Here is a 7378-nt window from a genome sequence, read left to right on the forward strand (position 1 = left end):
AGCCATTCCAATAAAATCAGGAACAAGACAAACTGTCCACTTCCTCCATACCTCTTCAATATAGTGCTTGAAGTTCTAGCAATAGCAATAAGACAGCACAAGAAGATCAAGTGGATTCGAATTGGAAAGGAAGAAGTCAAACTTTCGTTATGTGCAAACGATATGATAGTGTACATTAAATTTTACCAAAGAACTTCTACAGATGATCAAAACCTTTAGTAATGTGACAGGATACAAGATCAACTCCAAAAAATCAGTAGCCCTCCTATACAAAAATGCAGAACAAAGATGCAGAGAAGAAAATCAGAGAAACATCACCTTTCATGATAGCCCCAAAGCAGAAAGTATCTTGATTGAGGTAACTCTAAACAAGGAAGTAAAAATCTCTTTGACAAGAACTTTAAGTCTTTGCAGAAATAAATTGAAGAGGATACGAGAAAATTGAAGGATCTGCCATGCTCTTGGATTATTAGGATCATATAGTAAAAATGACAATTATACCAAAAGAAATCTATATATTCTATGCAATCCCCATCAAAATCCCAACAAAATTCTTCACAGACCTTGGAAGAAAAATAATCAACTTTATATGGAAAAACAAAAAACTTAGGATAGCCAAATCAGTTCTATACAATAAAAGTACTTTCAGAGGCATTACCATCCCTGACTTCAAACTATTCCAAAGCTACAGTAATAAAAACAGCTTGATATTGGCACAAAAACAGAGATGTTGACCAAAGGAATCAAACCAAAGACCCGGATATTAATCTACAAACCTATGAACACCTGATTTTTGACAAAGGAGCTAAAATTATACAATGGAAGAAAGTATCTTTAACAAGTGGTGCAGGCATAACTGGATGTCAACCTGTAGAAGAATGAAAATAGATCCATATCTACCACCATGCACAAAACTCAAGGCCAAATGGATTAAATACCTCAATATTAATCTGACCACACTGAACCTGATAGAAGAGAAAGTGAGAAGTAGACTGAAACACATGGGCACAGGAGACCACTTCTAATGTATAACCCCAGTAGCATAGACAATAAGAGCAAAAGTGAATAAATGGGACCTTCTGAAACTGAGAAGCTTAAGTAAAGCAAAGGACACTGTCATTAAGACAAAAAGCAACCTACTGGATGGGAGAAGATCTTCACCAACCCAGCATCAGAAAAAGGCCCGATCTCCAAAATATATAAAAAAATCAAGAAACTAGATATTAAAATTGTGAATAACCCAATTAAAAATGTGGTACTGAAATGAACAGAGAATTCTCAACATAAGAAGTTCAAAGGGCCAAAAGATACTTAAGGTCATGCTCAGCTTCTTTAGTGATCAGGGAAATGCAAATCAAAACAACTTTGAGATACCATCTTATACCTGTCAGAATGACTAAAATCAAAAACTCCAATAATAACCTATACTGGAGAGGATTTGGAGTAAGGGAAACACTCGTCCATTGCTGGTGGGAATGCAAACTTGTGCAACCACTTTGGAAATCGGTGTGGCAGTTTATCAGGAGACTGGAAGTCAACCTACCTCAGGGTCCAGCAATTCCATTCTTGGGCATATAGCCAAGAGATGTGCAATCATACTACAAAAGTAATTGTTCAACTATGTTCATAGCAGCACTATTTGTAATAGCCAGAACCTGGAAACAGCCTAAGTGCCCCTCAATGGAAGAATGGATAAAGAAAATGTGGAATATATACACATTAGAGTTCTTCTCAGCGGAAAAAATAGACATCTTGAATTTTGCATGTAAATGGATGGAAATAAAAAATGCTTTACTGAGCGAGATAACCCAGACCCAAAAAGATGAATATAGTATGTACTCACTCATTAGTGAATTCTATCCATACTTAAAGTTCTTTGAGCCTATAGTGCATGATCCTATATAAGCTAAATAAGAAGGTGAACCCAAAGAAATACATATATTTATTCTCCTGGACTCCTGGATTAGACAAGATCACTGGGCAAAAGTTGGGAGCATGGGTGTGGGGGTGGGATGGGGAGAAGTGGAGATGGGGAGAGAGAAGTGAGAATGGCAGGATTCGGGAGAGCTTGGGGGAATGGGATGATTGAGATGGAGGAAAAGTGGATATGGGAGCAGGGAAGAAGATATCTTTATTAATGAAGCCATTTTAGGGTTGGCAAGAGACTTGGCTCTAGAGGAGTTCCCAGGTGTCCAAGGGGATGTTCCCAGCTAAGTCCTTGGGCAGCAGAGAAGAGGTTGCCTGTACTAAGATTCTCCCTTAGCCACACTGATGAATATCTTGCATATCACCATAGAACCTTCATCTGGCGATAGATGGAGGTAGAGACAGAGACCCACATTGGAACACTGGACTGAGCTCCAAGGTCCAGATGAAGAGCAGAAGAAAGGAAAACATGAGCAAAGAAGTCAGGACTGCGAGGGGTGTGTCCACACACTGCGATGGTGTGATTGATCTAATGGGTGCTCACCAAGGCCAGCTGGACTGGGAGTGGATGAGCATGTGTTCAAACTAGACTCTCTGAATGTGACTGACAATGAGGGCAAACTGAGAAGCCAATGATAATGGCACTGAGTTTTGATTCTACTGCATGGACTGGCTTTTTAGGAGCCTAGTCTGTTTGCATGCACACCTTCCTAGACCTGGATGGAGTGGGGGAGGGCCTTGGACTTCCCACAGGGCAGGGCACCCTGACTTCTCTTAAAACTGGAGAGGGATGGGGAGGGGAAAGTGGGAGGGAAATGGGAGGAGGTGAAAATTTTTAATAAACTAAAAATTAAAAAAAAAGAATAGAAATAAACCATCCCCCTGAAAACCCATCCATTTCAACCAGAAAGCACCAGTTGATCCTGCAATCAAGGTTGGTCAATACTGATCATCTTCCTGCTAATAAAATTAATTAATTATTAAGGACAAGGTCTCATGTAGCCTATGCTCCCCTAAAAACTCTTATAAGCCAAAATAACCATTATTTCTGATCCTACCCCCTCCACTTAAAATATTTTTATGTGGTGTTTGGAATGATCCCAGGGCTTCACATAATTACACAAATCCTTTTCCCACTGACCTATATATCCTGATCAACTGGGGCCAGTTTTGAGCCCCGAACTGTGCTAAATTGCTATCAACAATCTTCTCAAACCTAAGTGTGTAATGTTCCCTGTGATCAATGGCAGATTTTGTCAAGGGTGCACAGTTTTGTCAACTTTCAGTTGGTTCAAATTTCCAGTTATGTGTTTCGTTTGCATTTTCTGCAATTCATTCTTCTCTGAAAGCATGTCTTTTACATTACAGGCATTCTTTGATCGTAGAGGTAGATACATAACTGAGCATATAAGCTTTAAACATATGATGCTTAAATCAGAGTGCATTTCTAAAACACTTTCTCTGACAAGAAAATCTGCCAACACTTTTAACATCTGCATCATAATATTTTTATTTGAAGGACCAGAATAATTTCTACATCACTAATTACTCAATGTTTTCAAAACAAAATTTGTAAAGTAACCTGACCATCATTTCTTCTGAATGAAAAGATTTGCCCAGAATTCTACAAAGCAGATTGTACCTTCTGTAACTTACAATGATTTCTATAAGTGTGCATACATTTTGCAAATCTGATCAAGGAAATATTCATTCATTTCTCTGTTATCTGTAAATGGTGTTTATAATTTTACTTTTATTATACATTTGATTTTTATTTTATTTTTACTAACTCTGTAATATTTCTTGTACTTGTTTCTGTGTGTGTGTGTGTGTGTGTGTGTGTGTGCATGCATGTGTGCATACACTTGTGTGCATGAACATGCCATAGTGGACACATGGAATATGGAACTCAGAGAATCTGTTGAAACAGAATAATTTTCATTTGCTTCTAAATTTATTTATATTCTACAACAGCCATGTAATATGCCTCTATTTCTCAGTTGCAATATTCAACTTGTTTCAACACTTTGTCTCTTCCTGGTATATGGTTCTGGGTATAGAACTTTGATTTTAAGACTTGCCTGAACATAAAACCACCTTCTAAGCCATCTAACTGGCCTTCTCCTTGGCTTCTGGTATGAACACATGATGGAACTTCTCTAAATGTAATAGTTAATTTATTAGCATTGTTCTGAATCTTGTATACACATAGGAGGAGTTGCTGGAAAGTTTTCATTCTAAAGTTATCTAGATGGAGTAAAATACTGTGCTTTTGTTGACAACTACCTTTCAGACGTGTGGGTTCATTTACCTACAAAACTCTATGTGTTTTCCCCACATGATGTGTATGTCTTTGAAGCTAGTTAGTGTTTATCAATTTTTTTATTTCCTTGTTTTTTCAGTAAGCATTTATATTGAAGTTTATTTTTTAATTTTTTATTTGTCGTTAAATTTGGCCAGTACATCTATGCATTTTTATTGAAGCATTATTATATACATTGCATAGCATATTTCTTAAATAAACAGCTTGATAATTTGTCCAAAAAATTATTATGCTTATTCATTTAATTTGCATATGTGTCTGGTGCATGCCACAGAGTATGAGCGGAAATTAAGAGAAAATGGATGAGTCTCTGTTTTCTTCCCATTATATACACTTTGGAGAATGAACTCAGGTGATCAAGCCTGGTATCAAGTGTTATAATTGCTTATCCACCTTGCTTGCCTTGGTCATTTTGAAATGCATGATCTATATTGCATCAATATGTAGAATATTGTTATAACTCCAGATAAACCTGTTGTTCCTCTTCAAAGCCAAACACTACCCTCATACCAGGTTTAAAAAATCCAGTCATCTCTGTAGTAGCAACATAGATTACATTATGTGTCAAAGAACATCATATAAATTGAATATTATAATAAATTCTTTATGTAATGGGATTCTATGTAATGTTTAAAACAATCAATTTCCCCTATGTGAATCAGGCATTTTGGTAAATTGAGCAGTGATATTTTATTATATGCTTATGTTATATTGCCTGATTTGTAAGTTTCTTATAAAATTTGGAGCCCAGGTATTTACACTTTATTGTGAATAAAATTACTCTGCATATTAATACTCAAATCTGCATATTTGGGCAGATATTTCCATTTTAAAAATAATAAATACCTAGTAATAAAATGTTTAACTCACATTGCTGGAAGATTTTTAGTATGACAGCAACTTTCTTGAGCATTATGTTTAACCTAAGGACTTTAGAAGACTGATACTCATGGCCCATTGGGACAGTGACTCAGTAATGTCAAAGTTGTACATGGACTTTACATGGTAAGCAAAACAGAATACATGTTTTATTATGGAAAAGTGCCAATAATCCCCAGTGCATGTTGGATCCCTAAGAAATAAAAGTCCATTGGACTTCATTGTCTGGAATATTTATAGAACATGTCATAGGCTGGCACAAGAACTGAGGTCATTGTTTTGAGATTGGTTAGTTTTGCAGGCTGCTATATTTGAGCCAATGAAAGGTGAACACAATTTTCATGGGTCCTGGACAATCAAAGATGTGGTCTTATGTTGATCATGTTCCCCTTGCAGTTAAAGGTGATAAAAATTGTAATTTTCACTCTCATCCCCTCCACTCCCTTCCCACCAACAGAAAGCAAGTTCCCACTTCAGGAAATGAGGTATGTACCTAATAATTTAAGAAAATCCCAAAATATATTCAACGTGTTTGAGTTGTTAATATATGAATACATAATTTGAAATTTAAAGAAATTCAACATCTTATCTTCTCTAATTACATAATCAAAAAAGTGTTCTACAATGATTATGTTTCACCCAGCAAAATTATTTTAGTTTTGTCATTTCATTTAGTTTGTTTCTGTTTTATGGAGAGTTTTTCTAAACTTATCACATACTTTACAGTATCTGACATGAACCCTCTGGTATCATTTCGTTGCCTCTTTAATCTTTGCATTTGAATATCAATCTGTGTATGTCTGTTGGTAGTATCACCTCTCATGTTTATCTGTAAAGCATCAGTGTTTGATTTCTAAGGTTAAAAAGTATTGATCTAGTGTGCTTTTCTTGTGATCAACACCATAACCATAAGCAACCTGAAGAGGAAATAGTTTATTTGACTTACACTTCAGGTTACAATGTATTATAAGGTAAGTCAAGACAGGAACCTGGAGGCAGGAACCTTAGAGGAAAATTGCCTTCTGGTTCACTTGCCCACTCATACACACCTATATTTATTTTTTTAAAAAAGACAACTATTTATTTTATTTCATTTTATTCAACTGGTATGTGCCTGGGTGTTTTTATGTGTCCTATGTGTATGTATGTCCTATGTGTATGTACAGACAGAGGCCAGAAAAGTGGGATGAATACCCTAGAACTGTAGTTACAGCCAGTAGTGAGCTGTTATGCAGGTTCTGGAAACTAAGCTAAGGCTCTGTGCAGCAACAGTAAGTACTACTAACTGTTGACCCATCTCAACAACCCTCACCTAACTTTGCATACAGCCAAGGCCCGCCTACCTAGATACGGTGGCATTCACAGTTGGTTCAGCTTTCCCACACCAATCATCAATAAAGACACTGTCTCATAGACATAGTATAAGGTGAATCTAAACAGGGAATTTGCTCACTTGAGGCTCCTGCTTCCCAGATATTCTACACTGTATCAACTTGGCAAAAAAGGAACCAGTATAATAGTATCTCTGGATATCAAACTTTTTGTGTGTTCTGCTTCTTAAAATACGAGCAATATGTACAAAGTGCATTTAGTTAAGGAGAAAGGTGTGACATACATGTATGAATGTACATATGACTATGCATGTGTGTGTAATGCACATTGTGATTATTATTGACATAAACTAATATAACAAAACGAGTATCAAGCAAGATTTACAATATTTAATCTACTTGTATTTGACAAAATTAAAGGAAATATTCTATCATCTATCATCTTTGTGTCTCTAAATTTTCACATCTAATTTATCTTTTATCAAAACTAAGGAAATTATAATCATAACTTGGTGAAGGGGGTCCTTCTGTCTATGTGTTGCTTTCATTGGTTTAACAAAGAAACATCCTTGGCCCTTTGATAGGGCAGAACTTAGATAGGTGGAGTAAACTGAAATGAATGCTGGGAAGAAGGGCAACGTGGCAGATGCCATGAATCTCCTACCTGAGACAGATGTAGGTTAGAATCTTGCTGTCAAGCCACAATCACGTGGTGATACACAGATTTAATAGAAATGGGTTAATCAAGATGTGAGAGTCAGCCAATAAGAGGCTAGAGCTAATGGGCCAGGCAGTAATTTAATCAATAAAATTTCTGTGTGATTATATAAGATGGTAGGCAGACAAGGCAGAACAAAAGGACCCACTCCTCCTGTAACAATAACTATCTAGTCTTCAACTCCATCAAAGACCCCAGAAG

The sequence above is a fragment of the Myodes glareolus genome, chromosome 4 (assembly GCF_982192425.1).
Source record: "Myodes glareolus chromosome 4, mMyoGla1.1, whole genome shotgun sequence".
NCBI lineage: Eukaryota > Metazoa > Chordata > Mammalia > Rodentia > Cricetidae > Myodes > Myodes glareolus.